Below are 12138 nucleotides of genomic sequence, written 5' to 3' on the forward strand. Positions count from 1 at the left end.
CAGGCTTTCTGACTCCTGCTTTGATCTTTTCTTTTCCATCTTAAAAACTTTCTAAACAACTTAAAAACTGGTTTTTAGCATTTCAACTATCATAAACCTACATACATTTTTGTCCTAACTGCTGATCACTTTAAATGGTTCACGCGGGGGAGACATTCTCACCCTCTTATTGCCCCTGGATACATTTTTGTTCCACCATAAATACTCTCAGGAAGAAAAGCACAGTTCAATAGCCCCCTAGAGACGGCAACAGCACAGGAGAAGAATGTTTTCTTTGGGAAACAGGTGAAGAAACAAAAATGAAGAACTGCCCACACTTGCAAACACCAAAGGCACTTCTAGGTATGCAAGAAAGTGTGCAAAAGTCAATGGATTTGACTACTGACTCTGCTTGATCTGGGCCTCAAAAAGACATGGGCCTGTGCGTTCTGGCAGCGCCTCAAAAAGCAATGAAATTATTCAAATAGAACAAAAAAAGAGAGTCAACAGATGACAGGGCAGGGAATTAGTAACTGGTCATTGTGTGTGTGTGTGTGCGGTGTGTGTGTGATGTGTGTGTGTGTTGTGTGTGTGTGTTTGTGTGTTGTGTTGGTGAGAGTCAATAAAGCAAAATCAGCCATGATTCTGGAAATATAAATAATATCATACTATAATGCACTAACTCACTCCACCATGATTTTTAGGAGACATACTATTATTTTAAAATAAGTGAGTTAAGGAGGAACAAACCCACACACTATCTTTAGTTCTCAGAACTCTATTCTTAATGATGGTAAGCTGTCAGCATTTTTTAACATGAAAACCCATTATTCTGAGCTACACAGAGATTTGTCAATGCTGAGTCTATCCACCCAAACCTGGTTGTGAGTCTAGTCTCTGCTCCCGTTGCTGCTATTATGCGAATCTCTCTCAGTCTGGAGCATAGATAAAAACAATTAGTAAAATATCTTGGTGATTCTTAAGTACTAGTGTGGAACTTGAAGAAAAACGTAGAGAGACAGTGCCTAAGGCTTTAGTTTTCATTGTTTTCTGTGAGTCTCTTCGTTATAGGCAGTGTTCGATAATCCCTGCAAAAATAAAAAATAATAATAAAATAGAAATATGACTGAAATGTACTACTAAGCAGTAAGGATACCTCTTGTATCAGTGGTGCATGCGCGACTGATGAGGCGTGGGCTGTCGCTTTTTATTTAGATCATTTCCTAGTATGGTTATCAGTTTCTATAATAATATATTATGTTCTTGCCTCTACTTTCTTTTAAGTCTTATCTTCTCTGAACCGAGTCTGTATGCTTTAGTCGATATCTACTCTAAAATGTATTTCAGTATGCAATGCGATCTAAGTTTGTTGATTTCTTCTCTGATATAGCATTCTCTCTTGGTTAGTTATTTATGGTCAGGCATAAACTGTTTTGCTCTTGGTAGCATCATCTAGAGATCTTTTGCTTAGATATCTCACGCTATCATATCGGCCAATGGTTTAAAAAAGAAGTCTCCCTCTCCATGTGGGCCTTTTACAGAATTGAAGTGCTTAACGCCTTAGATATATTTAAATAGAATCCTATTTGTTCTATGTTGCTGTTTCATACAAAAAAAAAAGAAAAAGAACTAGTTGGTGGGCATTGGGGATTGTGTAACTCCTCTCTAAGCGGTGCCTCAGGGCGGGCCAATCTGTGACTATGAGAACCGTTGGCGTCGCTGCTTACTTCTTAGAAGATTACATATTTGGCTGCCTACTCTATTATGTGAGGCAGAGCTAGGAGATCTCGGAAGCAAGCGATTCTCGATGATGGCTACTAACACAGTCTATGATGGCCATGGTGGTGCTTAGCTGGAACCTGGCTCTAGGCTATCGAGTCAGGATATCAGAACATGTCTCAGAGGCAATCTTACCTGTTGGAGTAGTTAAACTGATCTATGGCTAAGGCATCTGGGACTAGCTGTGAGAAAGTGCCCTAATGTAAATTCATGAGATATATCCCTAGCAATGTAGTTAGATGGTGTTATTTAGTGTCTCAACAACGCATATATATAGGTAATGAGAATGCAGATCTAATCAATTGCTCACTGCAATTACAGAAGTTGCTTTGGGAAATCAGCTGCTCATGATGGTTAATACTGTCAACATCTCACAGGATCCTGAGACTACTTCTAGGCATGATCTGTGAGGAAGTTGCTAGATTGGAGTTAATTAGATATTGAAGGACCTGGTATAAGGACCGACCCTAATGTGATCTCAGCACCATTCCATGGACTGGAGTCCCCAACTGAAGTATTAATGTGAACGAACAACTAAGTGCACAGCATGTCCTCTGACCGCATCCCGACGCATTGGCTGCACATTGACCAGCGTGGCCCCCATGTGTGTCCCACAAGAAGGACCTGGTGCGAATGCATGCGTAATTGTATTCTCTCGTCGCCGTCAAGGGATTGGTTTTTCCTGTTGGGCATTTTGGTCACAGAAACAACAAATACCAATGCATAAAGCTTGATTTGTATATAGCAATGCGATCAGCAACCAGATAGACTGGCAGAAAAATGGATGAGCACTAACGGTGATTCAGGCGCTCCATCTGATGTTGTCGCCTTCCAGCTTTAATTATGTTCATCTCTCCTTCCACAGCACTTTGTATATTGTCAAATTTTGTTAACGATTATGAACTAACTGGTGATGATCTCCTCTCTCTTTGCTCATGTGATTAATGGTCGGTACGGCTAGCGCACTGTTTATATTGCATTTCGTCTCTGTCTTTCGCTCGCATCATATGTGGCACAGATGATAGGTTGTGGGCCACACAATCCCATATGCACCTTCACTGCATGAAGTGTACACTCGCTGCAGAAAGGCATGCTTGTTCTTAAGCTCAACTATCATTTACACTCCCGCTCCACGGGGTGTTGACGTACGTCTCTCTCTCTTTTCGCCTCGAAACATGTTAGTGTACTACTAAAATCACAATGGGCCATGTGGTGCCTTGAGTATAGTGCTTAAATATTCTCGCAAGATGGACGGATTTCAGTCCAGCAGAGGGACATACTGATATCTGGGGTTTTCTCGAATATGCTCTTCATTAGGTATGGTGTATGTTCGATGGGTCTTCTGAAGATTGTGTCAATGTTCATCTGCAGGTAGGAAGCTTCAAGCTACAGATACAACTTTCATGTTCACCTAAGGCAAAGAACTTATGATCTCCTTTATCCATCAACCAAGAACCAATGTGGCACCATAGCAGACATGCAGAAGTTCGTCGCTGGAGACCTTGTAAACAGCCGGTTCCTTCTGAGTTTCACTTGGTCCTTGCCTGCCGAAACTGGAAGCAATGCATAAACAACTTTTACGGCTGTGAGTAAGTCCGAAGGAGAAACGGTAATCCGGTATTATACCATGAGCCATGGTATTTGAAGTGGGGGGGGGTGGGCGCGCTGTATATACGTATCGCTGTTCGAATCTTATATGTTTTTAATTATAAATATCTGTGGAGGGTGCCGATGTTTTCTCTTGTATTGCGAAATTATGCTTCCCTCTCTTATTCATTGTCCATAGCTTCTTGGACTGGAGACGAGCCCATGCAGCATGTCATAAACCATCTGATTTCCATGACCACTTAATCAGCATTTCATCTACAAAAATTCTAAGTTATCATCGGGTAGTATTGTGCTAGTTGTTAAGCGTCAGTAGGCACATTGATAATATATGGGTGTTTTTACATTTTATTTAATAGTTGTTATGAGAGAATTTATGCTTTTACAGCATATGATGTTCAGTCTTTGTTATTCGGTTAGACGCTCTCCCTCGTCCTTTGGGCCATATCCTTTTTTCTCAAATCTAACCCCTTCTATTTCACACCCATACTCCATCCGGCTGTTACTCTTCGTTAGTGCTTTAGGCTGTGCTATGTCCGTATTAGTCCACAGTGAAGCATGTGGTGCTCTCCTCCACTAGTGAGGCGTTCGCGCACTTATCCAGTGCTGGACATCTCTCTAATCTAAGACAATAAAATATTCGGAACGCTCCTTTTCTTTTCCCAGCAGCTAACACCTGTCCGTGAGTATACTCTCATTTGGCTTAGGCTTGGACCTCTAGAGACTAACTCATCTTCTCCATGGCCTGGAAAGTGAGTCTGTTTTGTGGGCTTTCGTCTACAAAGTCGATGTGCGATGCATGGATCGAGGGTCACGCACGGTTGAGTTCTCTGCCTTTATGCGTGCCAGGCTCCACTCGACTTCACCACGTCTTTCGCTCAGCTCCTGTTCCTCTTGGTTCCAACCTGATCCTCGTGGCTTCGGGAGAGACACGTGGAAGCGGGGAAATACTGCTAGTGGATTTCGCTATCGCGTGGGGCCTGGAGTCCTGCTGCTGTTCCGCATATATGTTTGTCTGTGTCTTCTGATTATCCGCCTGCAGTCTTCGGCTAGCTGTGGTCTCTCGCGCGTGCTAGCTCTGTCTGTGCTCATCTTGCTCCACGGTCTTATGGGTGGCATATGGCAAATTCTCTTCTACTAAAACGCGTCTCTTGTCTCTCCGTCTGTTCTATGAAACAACGCACTGGCCTCCAAAGGTGTCGTGCCGTCTGTTACATACCCACAGTCCTTATGCTTTGAAGTAAATTTAATGAGCTTGATTATGAATCGACTGACTTAGGGCGTACCACGGCTAAGCAGTTCTACAGTTCGAGAGGTCGAATTCGCTGTGAAGTACTGATTATGCTCCAGTGGCTGGACTGTCCGATTCTGCTGAGGGCGTGCGGAGCTTGGCTATGGGATATCTACCATGTGAGGGTGGTAGATGAGGTGATCTCTTCCTTGGATTTCAGCTCTGCGTGTGCTCATGTTTCTACAAAGCGGTGTGACAGAGAGGAGTCTTTACAACTTGTGTATGTGTATCACCTTCTCCTTAGAGGATTTGGATAATCCCGGGATAGATGCGTCACTCCTAAGTTTCAATCGTGATTTAGACATATAATTAATAACATGCTCTGTCAATATCCTTTCCAGGTGTGTGAATGAGGGTTTACATCCCGCGCCTGGGCTCGGCCTATTGCTTTCTGTCTAGTAGCTATTCCAGAACTGGTAGTTTCTATTGCTAAAGACAGCGAATTGTTGTCGCATGCCACGCATGTATATTTACAGGCGCTATACTATAGTCGAAGCTATAGTTGATATAATAGTAACTTAATATCTTTCCTTCTCCCTTATCTGTGAGAACGTAGGCCTGTGTCGTGTGATATAACTTGTTTAGCTCTTGTCAAGATAATCAATTTTGTGTACTATCAGATAGCTGACGTCACTGTTTTACCATATGAATGTTTAGAGTATATCTCAGAACTCTCCCCAAAATATTGACTATGGTTTGTAGTTAGGATGGAAGGATTGTCTTATGACTTTTATGCTTCAGTAGTGTCCTTGTGCTTGATGTTTTTAGCTTAACGGTTTGTAGATGAGACTCCAGAGGACAGATGTCTCTTCCAGTGATCTATTTCTGGATTAAGGATAGCTGGCTCAAGGCGTGCACCTGTAAGGAACTCTGTTATGAGGCTAAGCATTTGGGATAAGCTGGATCCGGACTGTGTGCATGATGCGGTAGGTAGCGGTCTTGACTCCCAGCACACATGGCTCCTGTTCCCAGTAAAATTCAATGTATAGTGTGTGTCCTCCAAGGCCCGTGGCTCTCTAGGCTTACTGGCATCTTTTCCCAGTCATGCTTCATATGGTTTTTCAACTTGACGTGTTGTTTTCTTTTCAGTATAGTCTCGATAAAGAGCAGATAATACGAAGTGGTTCGGAGTCTTGTAGACTTCTCCTTCGCTGCCTGGTGTCTGTAAGGTTTTGCGACCACTCCTATTATTTCCATTCTCGTTTCTGGTCTCCGAGGCGACTTGGCTTCTGATTACTTATTACGTTCTAAGAACTCGAACTTTAAATTTCTCTAGTGCTAGAAATTTCCCCATGATCCTTCATTCATCTCTTTCTCAAAATCTTAGTCCTGGAAGAAATTTTGCATTCGTCACTCTCCTAGATAGCTGTTGAATTGATGCCAGCACATTCAGTCGATTCTCATCTACGCAGAATATGACTCTCAATTATAGATGGGTTTAAGAAGTGCTTTATATGCTCTCTAGTTTGGTTGGTGGTATTTCACTTGTAAACTTCATTTCCGAATTCCTCTATGCAATTGGGCGGCAATGGTGGGTAGGTTTAGTTGACAGCGTGCTACAGCTTGTTTGGTCTCTGTTCTTTCTGCGATTTTGCCAGCGTTGAACGTCAGGGGCCTGCAGCGCTGCGAGTCCTGTTGCGTTGGGTAAGAAAAATGAGATATCCACACTGGCCTGCTGCTCGTAACTTCGTTTGCTTTTACGATCGACCGACTTCTATTCTCATCTCCTCCCTTGCTAGTGATTTCTACACTCTAACCTATGATTACACCTACATTACTTGTGGAATATTTTGTTGGTGTTGTCACAGTTAGTGTTATTCATAAGAGCATCCATTTCTCTTGTCTCCTGGCTACCCCAGACCATGTTCATCCCTGATAACTTAGATTGTTCGCTCTCCGGTTCGTTGGCATTCTTATTCATTGTAAAGCTTCAGTTGGTTCTTCTAGTAAGACTGAATGATCTCATCAGATTGTGTATAGCAGTGTTTTGAGATGGTCCTGCATATTCTCCATGATGTATATATTCATTTGTTGAGTGTTTATATTGCAGATCTATTAGTCTTGACCTATTTATGGTCTTATATTGTGAAGAGTAATCCTAATACACCTAAAGAATAATTGTGTACCAATAAGCCTCTTATATTAGAAAGCAACTTGGTTCGAAAGTCATGTCGTATATGCTTTACCTCATTCACTGTAGTTAGTCATCTCTGATTCAAGGGGTAATTATATAGTAGAGATTTCGTTCTCTTTAAAGAATATAGTTAAGGTCGGCTGTACTCAATCAGGGTGCCAAGGTTAAACTACGAATGTAGTCTCCAACAAATAAAAGTTTCTGTTGTCCTGATAGTTGATCGAAGCAGCATTATGAGGATGAGTAAGGTCTGATCTGGTCTTGGTGTGCCTCCAGTGTTGTTGTGTAATAGCTGCTTAGGGACGTTTGTAAACACCAGTGGAGTATTGTGCTGATCCCTTTTAGGTGTGCTCTTGGTTGGTATTTTTTGACGATGTTGGATGAAGTTTGTATTTTCTAGACTTTGATTGTATGGCTTCTGATTACTATTTTCCTTCAGGTCTCTTATAGAACTCACAGCCACACACACATATTTTAGAATATATGTTCTTCTCGCGACGAAGTTTTGGGTTCATCCCCTGCTTTGACTCGTAGTCTGTCTTGTATCGCCGGTTATCCGGTAAGTAGACTACAAATACATTATTGGAATTATTGTTATATCTGTCTATCAGAACTTTATAAGTATGACAGCAGCAGCGTTACCTTCCAAAATATTTGACCACCTAGATCGCATTATAGGTCAGATATTGTGTGTAGCAAAGTAAGGTGCACTCACCACATTCCTGATCGTGTTTATACTTTGCAAACATGCGTGATGCTGTAGTAGCATGTAGTCATGGATAATTGATGAACGCGATTATTGATCTGAACACCATTCGTCTCTGACCTGCACTTTTTGGCCATCTGTGGATCACATATTTAACATTAAAAATGAAGGTCAAATTGGACCAAATATTAGAAGACAGGAGTAATTTCTGTTATTCAATTCATCAATTGTTTACTGAAACTGAAGAGAACCAATTGGCGAGTGAGGCCTGTCAAATGTCACCTAAATCCCTGGTGAATTCAGCGCATGCTGGCCGGCTCAGGGACACCACCCTTCATTTTTCTCACGCTACCAGCAGGATCATCCTTATGGGTTATCGCTTATGGTGCGCACTGCGTCCCCTCCACCTCAGCCGACAGGTTCGTGAGTTAGAGCGTGTGAAATTATGACCTGTGCAATTAGAGCCAGCGTGCACTGGACAAGGAGGGGAAAGGCCAGGCGTTTCGCTTTGAGACTGGTTGGTTGTTATGTGAAACGCAAGCAATTGAAAGTCACTGTGATTTCACTTCTCAGTGTCGAGCTATTCATTCATCATAGGATAAACTTTGTCACTATATATTGCATAGTTCCAGAAAGATCTTCGACTCTTAGGTTAGTCTTGTTTGATGCGGACGAGGGTGATGCTGAGATAGGAAGTTCCGATAGTCATTAGAGAGTGCATTTATGTGTAGCAGAGGATCGCTTCCTTGGTTTCGTACTCGTCAGCAGCAGTGCATCCCTACGTGCCGTCTCCCTCCTACTGGTACCAGGCAGGTGCAGGCGCTTAACATTTGCACACCTGTAGCAGTGTCCAGTGTTCCTAAATAAGTCCACATAGTACAGAAGATGGACAGAGGATCTGAATTTATCCGGCCATTGCCTCATGATTATTAACTCAGTCAGCTGAGCCTGCATTTCAGGAACATTCGTAGTGCCTGCTGATGGCGGATTACTCTCCAAGGGAAGAAATTTGATGGAATTTATTGGCCTACAAAATACTCTGTCATCGATCGAGATTAGGTAGAGGAGATAGACCACTTGCAGTATTTGTACGCCTGGTGGCTTCCTCGATGCAGTCTGCTCGTCATATATCCCTGGACATCATATCCGGTATCTGGTCATCATCCTATTATGGATCACTTGATAAAGTGGTTTCCTCGTTTTACCCATTCTACAGCTCAGCAAGTGAACAGAATAGAAGAGTGGTAAGTAATCGTAGAGGCCACCAGGTCTGTGGAGGGAGCAGGTTGAAGGACATCAGAGAAGGGTACCTTGGCTCAGATTCGCTCAGTCCATAGCGGGGAGCAGAGATAGCCTGGGGCAAATGGGACCGTAGTATCACACACTATCAAGGCCGTTTCACCATGGGTTTTAGTTCTTGAGAATATTAACTTTCGAGAACAGCCTGAATATAATCTCTGAAGAGGCTCAATGTCGGGAATGGGGCCTGTAGGGACTGCAAGGCATAGCCGGTGACCCATTTCACCGAGGGGTTTAGCTGTCACATCGCACAGGTAGTGTTTAGAATTTCATATTACCAAGAACTAGGCTACTATGAATAACATTCGCTGCTGGGGAATTTCTATGTAGACTTGTATATGCCAGCAGAGTATGCACTCACGTTGCCAAATAAAAAAAGTGGTGACATCTCCTTTCTTTTGCAAAAGAGCGACGAGTGGCTGAGCATAGTGGCTGAGAACGTGCACATAAGAAGTCTTAGCCCGGTGCGAGGATGCTGCTTTCTACTGGAAGGTAACCTCTGACGTGCCAGTCTACCTGCGTCTTGCTCCGGTTCGTTTTCGGGCAGTCTGCCCGTGCAGTGGTCGAGCTGTCCTCACCAGGGCCAGGGCAAGGAGGAATGTGAAGCTGCTCATTTACAAGCAGACAAGGGTCCGCTCTGCCGGCTTCACTTTGTTATTTCTACTGTATTTCATTCGTCGTGTGTATCTGTCGGCTATTCAGGGTGTATCTGCGCTGTGAGTACATTGTCACTCAGGGTCTGACGTGTGGATTAGGCAAGCCTTGATGTTTCCGTTAGGCTTCGTCTGCTCACCCTTTTTGCGATCGGTGGCGACTCCGCGGATCGCCCTCCATAAAAGGGGGGCCTCTCCCAGGCGGAATAGGAAGGCTGCATCTGGACACAGACCTGCTGTCAGGACAACTCTTTTTATGCTTTGAAAGTTTACAGATGTATCTTATTTTAGACCTAACTCAATAATACTCGATGTTCAGACACCACAGATATTGGCTTGAAACACTGACACTTCGGTGACTTTGGTATTGTGTTTCCTCCAGGATAATGGCTCGGCCTTTGTGCCGCTTATAGGAGCTATTACATGTCGGTTTGCTGGTAAGTTGGTTCTGGTCTTTACTAGCTAGAGGATAAGCCATTTTATCTAACTGTGATAACATCTCTTTTCCTGACCTGCTGCTCAGTCTTTTACTGATCACCATTCACACACAATCACGGATCAGCTCTCACACGATGTCACACATACATCAACACATTCTCAAGCACACCATGCTTCTTCCATTGCTTTATCTTTTATGTTATTGTGCATGGTATCATGGTAGTTGTGAGATGAGAAATATCCCCATAAGAACATTGCAGGCGTTGAAGAGATTGGAGCCCTACTAATGGTTGCAGATGTGTGCAGCGCTTCGAGGGGTATTATTGGGCGAACGTTTTTGAGGAGGTACATAGCTTGTTGGAAGATTTATGTTCAAATACACTAGCGGTTTGCTGGAATTGTAGTTCACATAGGCCTCCTCCATACTCGTGTGTTTCATCTCTTCTGCTTGTTTTCATGTGTTGAGGCATTCGGTGGACTCTGCTCTCGGCTTTCCTTGGCTCTAGTGGCTCCTCTGGCTGCTGTGTCCCGTGCTCCTGCTACGTATTGTGGGACGGCGTCTCCTAAATCCCTTAGCCAAAATAAATACTCTTTCATAAGCGTGTTAGATTCATGCGAGGTATTTACTGAAGCAGCAAAAAAGGATACAATATGATGGTGATTCGTCTCTAGGACGAATGCTATTTCCTAAGTGGGAGTGACTTGGATATACTATGTTCACTACTCTGTTCTCGCAGAACACTGCCTGGCACAAGCAGTGCACGATGTGAGGACTAGTCATCTGAAATATACACGAGTCTGCAGTCTTCCAGGTGTACGGCGAGAATCCGATGATATTTTTCAGGCTTCGTTCCTCCTCTCGAAGAAATACATCTGTGCTGATTTTATTATCCTTCCTATTCCAGGACTTATTCCTAGACGCACTGGAACATCTAAGATAACAAAGTTACGAGAGCCTTGCCTTCAATAATAACCTTCATGTATCTATGCTGCTCTTAAAGACCCTTCTACATATAAATGAGTTTACGAGGGTGGCAACATATCTCCCTATGAGGGAGGCTCCGTCTATTAGCGGCAAGGCTAGTGTGTGTGGCGAGCTCTGCTCAGTGAGTACTGTGGTGTGTGCTCCAGAAGCGCTGCTTCCAGTGAGTTGAGCGCGGTGTGGGATCTCATACGCTGTGAGTGAGGGACTAGTTGACAGGGCTCAACCTGATGTGAGAAAGTGTCTGTTCTAGCTACTTCGTAATCCCTTTCAGGGGACTGTGTCCACTTAGAAGCCTTCTGGCTATTTCGAGTACAGGTGGGGAACATGAGCAAGAGAAATACTTCCCAAGCACTTTCTCTACTCCAAAATTCTTTTAGTAGTTTTTGCGAAAGTGAAACATTGAGTATGGTGCAGGTGTGGTTCGTCTGTTGCAAGGCTCTTCTGGCTCTTTTCGCAATATGTCTATCTCATTAGATCATGCTGCAATGCTGTCTTGTGCTCTTGTCTGCAGCCAGTTCATGCTTTCGCTGGTTACGCCACACAGTATGGGAACTGTCCTTTGGTAAAGAGTTTTGTTTTCCTATTTCTTTTACATGTTGTGCGTTATATACCTTACGTGCTCAGCTATATGCTGATCATCGTCTCAACGTCTCCTCGTGCGACCTCAAGCGATTATGTCCACCGATCTTCGCCCAATCTCCACACTAGATCTTCTTTCTTATCATGGTGTTGTGACGTTTTTGTTGATTTGAGTGCACCCAATAAGTGATTATACAGTGTCGTTCGCTTGGTTGACAGTGGGTCTGGTAGGTTGTTACTGCTTAGAACGCTGGCTGGGGGCGCCCTCAGCTCAGCAATTTGCACTCATCATATGAAGACTAGTGTACCTCTTCTGCCAAGTTACGTGATCTGAATACTCCATCTCAGTGCTTTATGAGTATGTGAAGGGGCTCACGAGGTGTCCTCTGGCAGAGGATCCTCCACTCGTCCACGTCCTGACTGCTAGTGACACGGCTAGTCTCCTGTACACCCTAGTGCAGGTACGGACATGCTGCTGAGATTCATGGTTACAGGAGCCTGTACTTAGTCTAGGGATGGTGCTTCATAGCCCTCCACACAATCTTCCTGCTCCTACATACCACAGCTCATAGAGCACTCCCTTTTTAATGATTTATTTTTTAATTTTGTATATATGATGTCTGTTATACAGGGATACGCAAATAACTACAAGTACTGCAGATGCCGGATGGTGGTGAGCCTGGATTCCCC

At 43.6% G+C, this 12138-nt stretch overlaps 1 pseudogene; it reads right to left on the reverse strand.

Annotated features, from left to right (window-relative positions):
- Nucleotides 1–12138, reverse strand: part of LOC114692027 — a 266238-nt pseudogene that overhangs the window by 97226 nt on the left and 156874 nt on the right.

This window comes from Peromyscus leucopus, unplaced genomic scaffold (genome assembly GCF_004664715.2).
Source record: "Peromyscus leucopus breed LL Stock unplaced genomic scaffold, UCI_PerLeu_2.1 scaffold_192, whole genome shotgun sequence".
NCBI lineage: Eukaryota > Metazoa > Chordata > Mammalia > Rodentia > Cricetidae > Peromyscus > Peromyscus leucopus.